The following is a 14,003-nucleotide window of genomic DNA, read 5'->3' as shown; positions in this document are numbered from 1 at the left end:
AGACAATTTAAGGATTCATAAAACAAATTACCCTCTCACATCAGGGTTCCCCAAAACAACTGTGACTACTGATAAAATGGTAGGTGGGTTTTTGTTTGTTTGTTTGTTTGTTTGTTCATCATTGTTTTGTGTGGTTTGGTGGTGGTTGCTGTTGTTTGTTTTTGTTTTGGTCAGAAAATGATAATCATTAACCTTATATTGACTGTCAGGTTACAAAGAGTATTCTTAGCCAAGGTTTTAGAAAGGATTATCTTCCCTTAATTTATCTACCTATTTATGTGCACAGATACATTAACATATATATGACATACATAATATTTTATGATACTTGTATGAATCTTTATATAGAGAATATATGTATACATATATATAATACATAAAACCTAAGGGTTTCTATGACATAAATATTTTCCTTTAAACATTTTAATCCTTTTAGGAAGTACTTGAAGTCCTAATAAATCCTGTACAAACCACTGGCTTCAACATTATTTACTAAGTATTTGATATTTATATATCAGTTTATAGTCCAATGTTATTTGCCCTATTATGTAACATATTCTTAGAATTCTTTCTATATTATTAAAATTTGCTTGAGGTCAGTTTCCTATACAAGTAGTAAAATGACCTAAAAGATGGGAATTATTATATTCCCATTTCACAGATAAAGAAATTAAGACACAGTAAGTTTATGTAACTTGCAAAACTCAAATAACTAATAAGTAGTGGAGTTGTAGAATATACTTAAACAGCCTGACTCCAAAGCCCACCCCCATAACTATAGTGATATGGCCTCTGCCTAGTAATGTATCAAGAAATCAAAGCGAGCACCAGAAGCCTCAGCCATATCTATCTATATGTTTTGGAAAAACACTCAAAGGATGAAGATCTAAGACAGAGATTCACTATAGGTTCAATTCAAATCTACAAATAGTGTATAACAGCATACACTATTTTAATAGTAAAATTTAAAAATCCAGTAGAGTAAAACCACAAGGTTCATCACCATTGCCAAATGCCTTATTGTCCCCACAAATCTGCAGTCTTTTTACAGACACATTATTTTACCATACCTGATATTGTTTTCTACTCAATATTACCAATAACCTTGCCTGCTACCCTATAAAAGCAGTAAGTTATGATTACAAGTTAGATCAAGGTTTAATATCATATTAATCATTCACATCATCATTTACCAATTTATCACAAGGTTTTTAATGTGAACAGTGAGGTGTTTAAAAATCACTCTATTGTAAAGAGATGTCCTACCCATTATGATAGCAAAAATTAATCAGATAAACTTTCTGAGCAAAGATACTACCTGTCCATAAAATTATCATTTCCATAGGAAATCCACTGTAAAGGACTTAAGAAAGAGATATTTGAGAAATTTTACATAGTCACACTTCTCAAAGAAAATTCCACCTATAATGTGCACTGGAAATTTGTATCTCACAAAACCAGTTTCGAAAAGCCTTTACCAAGAAATCTTTTAAATAACTGTCCATGTGTCTGGATATTCACCATCTAGCACATCACCTTGTGCCATGTAGGAATGTATCACAGTCATTGTATGTTATTTATTTATAGTGTCTGAATTTTTATAATGCTTATTCAGCAACTAAAATAATGCCTGACATAGTAGGTATTTGAAAGATATTTGTTGAATAAATGGAGACATTTCTGCCACTTAAATAATACATTATAAAGTTCTGGAAGCACTTTATCATCTAGATCAAAACTACAATTTGATGGCTAAGAGTGAGTTCTTTGGAGGTAGACTATTGGGATTTGAATCCAAGCTCTTCTACTTGTTACCTGGGAAGTTAGGCAACTCTTTCTTTCATTTTCTTCGTTTGTGAAATAGAGATAACAAATGAGATTTTTGTGAGGCTAAGGCTGGCACAGAATAAGTACATATTGAATGTCAGCGCTATCTTTATATCTATCTCTATTAGTATATCTCTATATGTATAGAGAAAGAGCTTGGATCACATCTTGTGGGTCAATTTTAGAAACTGTGTGTAGTATCAGCTGAGATGAAAAAGGGGAAGGTATTCCTTACCCAACCACAAACTTCTTTAAACCCAGTGGAGAAATGACAGATATACATGGTGGCATTTCAGAAAGTAAATATAATTGTCCTTTTCAACATATAATCTCTAAAATAACCTAGACAATCATTAAGCAAACATCTTCCTTTCTATTATAAGTCCAAGAAATTTGTAGAAATTCATTGGGTAAATGATATGCAGATCTGTGGAAGTCACTGTTACTACCAAGGCATTTTAAAAAGTGATAAAACTTCACCTTCTTATAAAAGAAACCTAAAAAGGGAGGACAGTTAATAAAGACTTAACTCTTTCTGATTCATTGCTACCCTACTGAGCTGTAACTACTAGAATCCAGATAGATAGAAGTTTTAATTTTCCTCTCCCCATGGAAAGGAATAAAACAATGCCATCCAACAGAAATCTAATGTGAGCCACAGATAAGAGTCACACATGTAATTTGAAATTTTCCAGTTGCCACATTAAAAAAGCAAAAAGAAACAGGTGAAGATAACTTTAACATATTTTATTTAAGCCAATATAGCAAAATACTGTCATTTCAACACATAATCAAAATTTTTCAACATGTAATCAATACTAAAAAAATCTTAGTAAGATATTTTATATTTTTTCTTTCAACGGTCTTCAAAATCCAGTGTGTTTTTTATACTTACAGCAAATCTCAATTGAAACTAGTCACATTTTAAGTGCCTAAGTGCCATGTGGCTATTGGTTACCATATTGGAAAGCACAAATATAGAGAGAGGGGAGCAAAATTCCTTTATATTTTTTTCTGAATTACACACTTCTTCCTCAAAAACTAAAAAGCAATGATCGTTGGCATTTCATACAATTTAGACAAATTAATACTAACACATTCTAATAGCTCAATTTTCCTAATATTTAAAGATGCAAAATATATTTCAGATAAAGAAAATAAAATAGATCAAGTTACTGAGTCAAAGTGTATTTTTGGCTTACTATGTGCTAAGTAACAGTCCATAGTAGCTCTTATCAACAACTCCATAAATTTAAAAGCTTCTAGTATAAAATACTTGGTGCTATATATATATATATATATATATATATATATATATATATATACTGAGGACTTCTCTCATACCTTTAAGGTAAATGAAATGGGTCAAATAATTAGATTTTGCCTATAATTTACTATCTATAGCATGGTTTTCCTTTACTGAACGAGTGATGAAACAGCACTGGTCTGATTTAATACTATAAATTCAGAACAAATGGGAAAGCATTAAATTCAGAAGTGCTTCTGGACCATTAACTTCCGTGCTGATTTGACATGCACCATAGTATTCAGGCAACAGACTCAGGAATATAACCTATTCCTAAAGCAAACAGTATTTTATCTCATAACCATCTGGGGTTCTCGTCCTAAGGGCTACTTGTGTAGTGTTGTCTGGTATATTTTAATATCCTGATGTGTGGAACTAAGACCTACTTTATTAGCGAAACCCATTTTGCTCAAAAAAGAAGACTGACATAGAAGAGATTATAGAGGGAACAAAATTTTGGCTGAGGCTCTTGTTTTCATTATTTAGCTGAAGAAAATCATTGGTTATATATGCTTTCAAAAACCTATGGTTTTTCTAAGGTACCAATAAAAGTGATACCATTCATAACGTGGACAGTGGTCTCTTTCATATATTGCCTATAGTCGCAAACTTAAGTGCCAAGCAGATGGTTGAAATCTGTTTTGTATAAAACGTGTGCTTTTTTTCCCCCAACTGTGTTCTTTGTATTCATATTCAGCCTAGGTTTTAGCCATCAAAACACTGGCACTATGTCGATCATTAGCAGCATTTTAGACAACTGGCAACTAAGGTATTCACTGTTCTCCACAAAATGTTCAGCTAATATTTCCCAGATGTATAATTAAGGCAAAAGATCATCTTCTTAAATTGGTATCAGCACTTTGGGTGGCTTCTGGCTTTCAACAGATTATATCAGTGGAAAACAATTTTATATCAAAAATAAAGGTTCTGTTTCTTTGATGTTTTTGTTTGTTATATAGCTTTCCATAAAAAGAAACCTATACATTTCCCCAAGCTTCAACCACAGTCTAAGAAATAGGTAGCTAAATGCAAAGATCCTCATGTTACTTTTATTATGAAAATCAATGGTGCACTATATTAGATAACTTTCTTCAAGTTATTTAAAATTTTCAAGATATTTGTATAAATAATGTTTTACAAAGCAATAAATAGTGTGGGACTCTTTTTATCTTAGTTAAAAAACTGAATATTTTTTGTTGTCCAATAATTTTTTATATAAAATGATTCATTTTTATGAATGTACAAATAAATGAGTTTTAATTTGCATAGTTTAAAGTATAGGAATGTGTTAAATCAGGAAATTCATTATTTTAATACTTAATATACTGACATTTGCAAAAACAACTTTTAGTTTATCATATTTCTTATATATTTAAGGGGAAGAGATGTATTTTTGGGATATTTCGTTATTAGCAGTAAGCAGAGGAAACTATGCTATATTGCTACTATTTAGGTACAAGTTACCTGGGATCAATAATCACAAGTTTGTTTAAAATAATTATAGTTGTATTTACTACAAAGTTTTAAAAATAAGTCAATAAATTTCTTACAGCATTTTTTCATATGCTAATATGTATGTTGTTATCAAACAAAAATATGCATTTTTTTTCAAAGTCGGAATTCAGTGGCTTGCATTCAGAGATATCCAAATATTTTTATACATTTTCATAAGTTTAAAATGACTCACTAGAATTAAGGGATAAATAATTTTATACTCATTTTAAAGCCCATTTTATAGATGCATGGCTGAAACCCAAAGAATTTAAATGACTTATACAACACAAAGTTTTAATTCTTGATTTAGAAGCTGTAGGAACATACGCCAACTTTGTATATCACTAAATGCTGTATTATAAAATATATTAGCAGTAAGTTGCTCAATTGGATGATTTCCAGATTTTCTTTCTTAACAGTAGAATATTTGCACATTTCCCTTTGGTCCTAGTTCTAAATGTAGTTCTGGTTCAGGAAGGTACTTTACTGTTTGTTTTGCTTTGTTTTGTTTACAATCTTTATATCTGTACCAGGAGAAAACGAGAATAACATCCATTCTTTACTCTGAAATTAAAGTGGCAGGAATAGGATTTTAAAAAATTCTATATCACCATTATTAAGCAAATAATTGATTTTAACAAATAGCCAATTCCTATGTTATCCTAAATATATAAATCTTTATTTAAAACTTACAACTAATTTGTACAAGGACAAGGACTTTGTCATATCATAGCCATATTTTCAAAGTACATATAATACAAAAAGTCCTTGGATACGGAGTTAAAGATTATGTTGCTGATGGTGTAACTACACTTTTTTTTTTTCCAAACACACAATCTGCCGAATGTAACATATTAACAATATGTGAAGCTTGCCCTTTCAGATAATATAGCTTTTTTTAAGTACATTTTTTCATTGTTTGTTCCTCCACTTCTTGCTTCCTAGAGTTTAACATTTCTTTTCTTGAAATTGCCAGCCCCCAACCAATGCATATAAGATTGGTTGACATGATACTAATATTGCCTAATTTATTTTGGGAACTTACTTTGGACTAGCTGTTTGTAATCTTAGTTAATTTTGCCACTTTCCTACCCAGAGTTTTATTATTCATTTAAAGATATACTGTCCATAAGCCCCTATGCTCTACTTTCTAGCTTCCCCCCCTTTTTATCCTATGCTTATAAATACTTTCAGCTCTTTGACCTAAAAAAGCCACTCTCATGCTTTTTATATTCGTTCCCTCTTCAATAATCCATATATAATTTATTTTTCATGATATTTGTAATAGTTGAGGATGGTGATCTGATGCACCTGAGAGTTTCAACCACATAAAATAGGAATCTTACTTTTGAAACATTCAGCTTCAGAAGAGTTCATAACAAATTTGAGAACTTAATCTTAAATAAGAATTATAGATAATACTTAAATTTTAAAACTCCTAAAATATATTATGGTTACTTGTTCCTGCATAATACCACTCGACTTACAGGTAAACTGTGAAGTGATTCCACTTGTCAAGGCTGGTTATATGAGCACCTCTGGCTCCAAACAATTGCATAAATGCAAGGATTCTGACCACTAGAGTAAGGAGCTAGGGATCTTTCAAATGGAATTCAAGGTAATGAAATTTTAAAGATGAGAGATTTTAGAAATTATCCAGCCCACCTTTACATTTCACAGATACATACACTAAGACACAAAACTTCTCCTCAGTCTATAGAGGAGACTGAGACAACTCGAACTTGAGATGTTACACCCAGCTAATTATACTTTCCATGTTTTAGTTTAAAAAAGTCAGTGAAGATACTGACAAATATAAATGTTTACCACCAAAGGAGGATATTGTTCTTTGTGTTAGGAGAAATATTCAAAACTCACAAAATTTTTTTTCATTTGTTATGTATACCTTAGGCCTCTTAACATCAACCTCCTCATTTCTATCCAAAATCTCAAATATCCCCAAATTTTATTAAAGCATATCTTGAACTACCAATCTTCTTGAATTCAAATTTTCCCTTCAATATGCACAACAATACTACCTTCAGATTTTTAAGGCTGGGATACTATTACATATATTCTTCAGAGAAATGTTGGTGACTCCTAATTATTTTTTAGTTTACTTATAAAAGTCAATATATTCTTCTTCTTCACTTTGATTCTTTAAATTGCTATCAGGATCTTTTGGATATGCTTTTGTTTCCCTAAAATAATGCTTTTAAATCACTGAATATTCCTAAACTGTATAGGTTGAATTAGATCCATTTTATTTTTCCAGTAATATTAAATTTTTAGAAACAGTTATACCACCATATTTATATCCCATCATCCTTAGGGCTCTAAAAACAATATTTTTTCCTCTATTTCCCAGATTCTAGCTATGTCTAGGGCTGGAGGGAAAAGAAGTTCTAGCTTCAGAAATAGCATTCATTGTTACCTTTGTTTTTCTACTCCTAGGTCTTATTTGATTATGGTACTTGGAATATTACATAAAAGTTTTCTTCACGTCCTGCTGATATTATGGGAGAGATGACAATCTGAGCCTGATATTGTATGTTCAGTTATCACTTATTCAAGGTCAAAGTTGAATTAATAAGTGAATCAGAAATTGAATAGTTTGATCACCAGCTCATTTCTTTCTCTACTATCTTAACAAATCTTCAACATAGATCTCTTGTAGTACAGGTGAAAAAGAAGGAAAGAAATAGCAACCGTTAATTTTATGTGACATATTCCTGCAAAGTCTTTTCAAACATATGATGAAACTCAACAGCAAATAAGGGGTGGGGGGTGTGAAACAAAGAGACACCAGGAAAAGAGTAAAAATAAAGTCTTTGGACTTTGTAAATTATTGCCCAACAAACTCTGGCCCAGGTAAATAACCAAAAGAAATAATTGTAGGCAAACAAGTAAGACCTTAACTCCAGAATGAGAATAAAAATGTTTTAGAACTTTGCCAAGCAGCCTATAGGAACTGTGAGTGAAATAATATAGCATAAATAAAGCATTACTTTTTTTTTCATTTTGTCTTCTTATGTGAACGCTATTTCTTTTCAATGTTTGTGCTTATTTTTCATTACAATGTTCTTTTCTTAGATAAACACAAAATTGTGTAAAATGACAACTCAACGGATCGTATGTAAAAGTTCTATAGCTAGCTCCCAAACTACCTCCTGGGTATCTTGATCCTAATTAATATAAAAACAAAACCAAAATTAGTAATAAAGGAAATCATTTACTACATTTTAAAATAAACTTTGATTAAAAACGTACCAACAAAACACTATTTGGGCCTGTGTCTTCTTTTACTACTAGGTTAAAACATACATATATCCACAAGCAGAGCAAGTTAACTCTTTCCCTTCCTTTCTCAGCAGTGTCCCTGAAGCCCTTAAGGAGTGAACACTCATTTATAAAATTGCTTCTCTGTGTCCCAACTGATCTCTCTTAAACTGCCAGTATAAAAACCTTATAGGGTCTTGAGCATGCCTTTTTCCCCCCTCACAGTGAATTTCATCTCTTCATGTCACATCTATTCTCAGTGCATCTGATTCTTAGGTTTCCATGTGACAGAAATGACTAGAATGGGTAGGGAAGGCACCTATGCATAGGACACAGTAAAACTCCATGCATCTACACTATGAGAAATATTACAAACGAAGCTACTAATATATTTTTAAGAAAGATCATATTTTCTGTTTCTCAACATTTTCTTCTCTAAAAAACACATTCTTTCAAAGATGTGAAGAGCAGAAATAGAACGCTGTTACATATGAAAGTTTCAATGGATTCGCTGCCAGCAGCCTTCCTTTATAGTGTTCCTCTTACCTACAGTATGTGTTGGCACTGGCAGGTAGCCCTAATTCGTTAGTAGCCAAATTATTTTTGTCCCTGAAGTACGAGAAAGCTCCATAGCGCATGAATGAGACATGGTTTACTAGTTTACACACATTTTTATAACTCCAAGAAACCAAAACTCATTCACAAATGCTTTCGTTTCAGCAAAGAGAAGGGCTACAGAATACCAGAGGTACCTACTTTGAATTCCTGTTCCCCATTCTCCATGAGAAAATGAAGAGAAAAAAAAAAAAATCTTTTTAGCTTTACCAAAAAAAAAAAAAAAAAAAACTTTGGTCCCCAACGCAAGAAAAACAAACAGCTTTCTATTCACCACACTCCACACTTCAACAAAGTCAAAATATTTCAGTATAAGACATTAAGAAAAAATGTCATTTAGTAATAAACCTAAATGTCTCCAGACAAAAATTTATCATGACGGCATAGCAGCCTTAGATAACATGGTTCACAACAACTAGCATCTTTGATCCCCAGCTAGATATATACTGCTACACCATCTTCACTAAGTTACAGAGAAAAAATAGGAAGAAAAAATAACCAACACTTAGAAATAAACATATAACGCAAGTGATGATTCAGGCATAGCAAAAAAAAGGAAAGAAAAACAAAACTCTGAAATTTTAAGGCAAGACAAAAGTAAATGTATTAACACTGAAGAGCCAAGTGACTGAAATGTTACTTAGATAAAAGAAAGATTTAAAACACAATGAGACGAGTTCAGGTTTGAATTGATCTAAGGTTCAACACTGACTTCAAATGCCTATGAACATCTACAAGCTTTTGTTTTTAATTTTCCTTCTGTCATGTTTTATGGGTAAAAGTCCTTAAACTACCTTGTAATAGATTAATTACTTTCAAGCTGAGTGACAAAAGGGCATAATGACCGGAAAATGATACAAAAGAAACAGAAAAAGCATGTTAACAAGTTTATCAACAAACCTGGGTAATTCTCATGAAGTACAGATTAAGGTTCAGTGGTTCCAAACTGGCAGCATTCAAGTTGGGTTCATATTTGGGTTTTTTGTTTTGTTTGTTTTTTTAAACCACCTGTCCTAAAACGACATTGTTTATGCTAATTATCTTTGTTTATGCCACAATTCTGTTTGTTTACCACATTCTTTTAAAATACCATATCCCTATAAACAGTTCTCACCAGAATTCTTCTAAATCTTGTTTCGGTCTGGTCCTTCTCGGCAGCCCACTGAGCAGAATGCAGCTCTACAATGAAGGCGCAAGAGCTGGGAACAACTTTGAGTCTCTGACTCCTCAGGCTGGCAAAGGCAGGGAGTACTGCTGAGGCTTTACTCTCAGGCTCCAAGGGAAAAGGATACTGAATGTGTAGAAATGCAACACCCCCCTATTGGACAAGCAGAACCATACGCCACAGGATCTCCAGAGGAGATGTATGAACTCTCAACTAGTAAGTGAAGAGAAGAATAGATAATCCTAAAGGGAAGGGAACACAGTTTTCAAACTGCAGGAGAAAACACAGAAATCAGAAAGAATAAAAGGTCTTCTCCTGAACCATTATCAGTTCCTGGTTAAAATAAAGGAATAGGAAGCATTCTCTTAAAGTGTCCCAAATAAACATTGTCCACTTAAGCAAAATACTAACAGTCCTTAATTGTTTCTCCTCTAGCAATATCATTTAATCATGTGCATCCATACAGCATTCAAGCTTTATATTTAATATAAATGATGACGCTATCAATCAATGAAAAGGAAAGGACAGAATGAATGACGCAAGGAAAAATTTGCTATGTTTTAGTTCATTTCTTGTTCAACAGAATTTTTCCATTAAAAGGACGATGTTTCATGCTTTGGTTAAATCTTTGAACATCTTTTTATCTGACTGCTATCATCTGAGTCAGACACCTGACATTAAGCTGTATGTGAGTTAGTATAAGAGAGAGATCCAGATTGGTTTATTTCCCATGCTGTTAGTTAACTTCGTTGAACTTATAAATGAATACCAAATTATGAAGGAAACAAAAATCCATCCATTATACTTTTTAAAATAATTGATGAAAAAACTGGGAGATGTTTAATCTATATAATACACATCTGCATTATACATATACTCATTAGGTGTTTGGAGAATTGATAGTGGAAAGAACAGACAATAAAGATCAGACTTTTATCCATGAATGTAATTTTGCTTTTTAAGTGCATTATGAACATAATCCATTTGAAATAGCTTCCAATTCTATGGAGGAGTAATGTGCTAAACATTAAAGTTAGTCTTATTATTTGCCTCTCAGGTATGATGCACACACAGATTTTAGTTAAGAGCTCCCTAAGAACAGGTAAATACGTTATCATGTTATCATATGCTTATATTTGAGAAACACAAGATAAGAAAACACATCAGCATGTGAAGTAATCATAATATTCACACATTTTTATATCTGTCAACCTGCTAAATACTGAACAGTACATAGTGCCACCTGACATTTAACCCTTAATTGTTCTTGCTAATCAGTCAGGTCCCTGCTAAGTCTTTAGGACAGTAGGAAAGTGTGATAGAAGTATAGTGAGTTCAGTACTTCAGGCGAACTGTATTCTAAACTAATATCTTAGCTAAATGAATTTGCGAAGTATTGAGATAGTAATTAAAATCTATAATCAGTTGTAGGCATCTTTCCTCTACAAAGTAGTAGTAAATAAAAATAAATAAAATGAGCAGAGGCAAATATTAGAACATTCTAAAAATGCAATATCAAACAGAGGTTTACAGTTATGATAAGGTGACAGATGTGAACAGATAACTTTCCTTTGATTCACACCTGGAGGTTACCTGCTAACTTGAATATACTTATCACTCATAAAGTTTCTAACTAAGCTAAATAAATCTGTACGGGTAATAAATATTTTACTACTATGGCCAAACTTTAGGTTATTCAAGTACCGCTAATGTCAGAGATATTCTTGCAGCCCGCTAATAGTAATTTTTCACGGTAATTTTACAAATTAGCTTTTCACAGCACCTGATTCATATTTCTCTCTTCAAAAAAAAAACTTAAATTTTTCCTAATGTCAAAAAAACTATTTTTTAGTCAATATGACCACAAATAAATTTGATGGTAATAGAAAGTAAATAAGTTAGATTTTTATTGCAGAAGGTTTTACCCCCATACTGTTTCTTTCAACATGCAGAAAATAGACAGACTGCTGTCTGCACCCGTTTTGAGAGAAGCAGAGGTGATACTATAAGCTTAATTTGCTTCATCCCACTACTTTCAATCTTAACTTTCCTATTCTAGACATTTTCAGACTGTCTTCTTAAGCAATCATCTTAAACTTGCTTTTTAATTAAACCTCTAACATAAAACAATTAGAAAGTCTAACAAGTAGCATAGTCATAAAACTACCACACTATCACCAAATATGATAAATATAAATATAAAGGAAATAAATTGAACACAATATTATTGATAGTATCAAAAATTGCTTTTTTAATTAATCAGAAACAAACTAATATTGATATTTCAGGCAAATATTTAAATGTATTCATTCTAGGAATATGAAAAAAAATGATGGTATTCTGAAAGGAAAAACCTTATGTCTGAATTTTTTTATTATCTATTACACTGTCTTAAAAATTTTAGGAGAGTTCAAAGTGTTCTTTCTCATGATGCTTTTACTAACATTTATACCAGGTTGCCAGTTATGTTTCCCCTAAATAGTATGATGTAAAGACTTTGCTTACAAATAATGTTTTAGAGAATACTTTGCCTATTCAGCTCCCACCTGAGAATTGTGTTTTTCATTAATCATAATCAGTTATGACAGGGATGCTTAAAAATAAAAATAAAACATTTCTACTTCTTTACTTTTTAGAATCACTGTTCAATTTGCTCTACCTCCTGAACATTTTTTAACAGACAATGAAACTGTTACTACTTCTCAATTATTTAACAAGTGCTTATTAGCTTGACAGTATTGACCATGTTCATTTCTAGGGCCGATAATACAGACATAACAAATTTAAATCCAAATTTTGATCTTGATATTTAAGTTTTGAATATTCCTTAAAGTTTAAAATAGTCTACAGGTTGGAAAGAATAAAAGAGGATGAACAGGACTCCACCAATGAAGTTAGAAAAAAAGATGACATAAAACTTCCAAAATACGAGAACCCCAACCCACTTATTTATATCCTTTAGAACAAACTTCTTTATTTCATAAAGAAACGTAGATGTCTTTTCAGATTTATGACTAAGTTTGAGTGAACAACTTATCTATAGCAGGTGAGCAAACAGAATAAAAATTAACACTCAGTGTAAATGACCTACTTATTCATGAAAGTTGCAATAGTTGAAAAGACAAAAAAAGCTGACTATATGTGATAATGCAGTTATAGCATACATACCTCTTTTGGAGAATATAAATATTCAATATTTAGTCTGCAACATATACTCTATGTGGGTGACTATAGATACAGTCACTCGTGCAAATTCAGTGTAAACAAATAGTAATGAATTACTGAGATTTTTTTGTCTGTATTACCAATTACAACCACAGGGGAAATTATTAAGAAATTTTATATAGCATGACATTTAAAAAATTATTTTAGCTACCAATATTTCCAAATATGCTATCTATACTAATAACTCTATTGATTATCACTTGCTTATTTAATTAGCCAGCAAGAAAAGCATGCCTTTGGGGTGACAAAAAAGAAAAAAAAAAGAAATTCTCACCAAAAGGAAACAAAAAATGTTAAGAGATTTGAACATCAGAATAGTAAAGGGAAAAGTTTAGTTTAAAAGAGATAATTGAAAAAATACAAATAAAGTTCACAGCAGGAAAGCTTGCCTATATAGAGAAATAGGTTACAGCCTGTTAATATGTAACTACCTTTTTATAAGAACAGTCTGTTAACTGGCTTACAAATCAGATTCAGAGTTTTATTTTCAGAAAGTATAGAGTTGAAGATAATCATGTGCTACTCTGTACATGCTAGAAAACTTACTCTGGTATATTAACAGATTGCAGCATTCAGAATTAGTATGTCCAATATAAATAACTTCAATATCTACGTATGAAATAGACTATATTTCCGAACAAAAGCTAACTATCTTAAAGAGTTAATATATAGAACTTTGAAAAAATTAATTCAAGACTGTTAAGAAAGCTCAGTCATTCAGTGGAATTATCTTGTGAAGATGCATCCTAATTAAAAGAGAGAGAGAGAGGAAGAAGAAGAGAAGAAATGAAAGAAAGAAGACAGTATTAAAGTATATATGTTGGCTATTTTACTTTCTTCCTTGATCTGATGTTGGCTTCTCTAATATGTGACCACATTCAAGCATTATTTTATTCTCAATACCCCTCTTCTCTTCCACTGCTTCACTTCTAGAATGTTTTAATCTTTGTCCTTTCTTTTTTCGTCTTTTCATATCAAATTCAGTCGTTTGAGCGATGAACAGCTTGACTTAGCATATTTTTAACCAGCTGGTCTAGCACCTAGCTTGCATTGCATAGTCAGATACAACAAATGTTTATACAGAAGGTAGCT

At 31.6% G+C, this 14,003-nt stretch overlaps 1 protein-coding gene across 29 annotated transcripts in view; it reads right to left on the bottom strand.

Annotated features, from left to right (window-relative positions):
* SOX5 (SRY-box transcription factor 5) overlaps positions 1-14,003 on the bottom strand; it is a 996,739-nt gene that overhangs the window by 386,838 nt on the left and 595,898 nt on the right. Inside the window, exon 1 of one of the 29 annotated variants that reach the window (XM_072798672.1) lies at positions 9,636-9,781. The exons of 27 other annotated variants lie outside the window; for them this stretch is intronic. The gene's annotated coding sequence lies outside the window, so the exon portion shown is untranslated. Of the gene's footprint in view, positions 1-9,421; positions 9,443-9,635; positions 9,782-14,003 lie in introns of those variants that run through there. One more of the 29 variants, XM_072798676.1, reaches the window with a different exon arrangement.

Source organism: Canis lupus, chromosome 25 (assembly GCF_048164855.1).
Source record: "Canis lupus baileyi chromosome 25, mCanLup2.hap1, whole genome shotgun sequence".
NCBI classification, from domain to species: Eukaryota; Metazoa; Chordata; class Mammalia; order Carnivora; family Canidae; genus Canis; species Canis lupus.
Note: the sequence above shows the minus strand (reverse complement) of the source record. Positions and strands in the feature narration are given on the sequence as shown.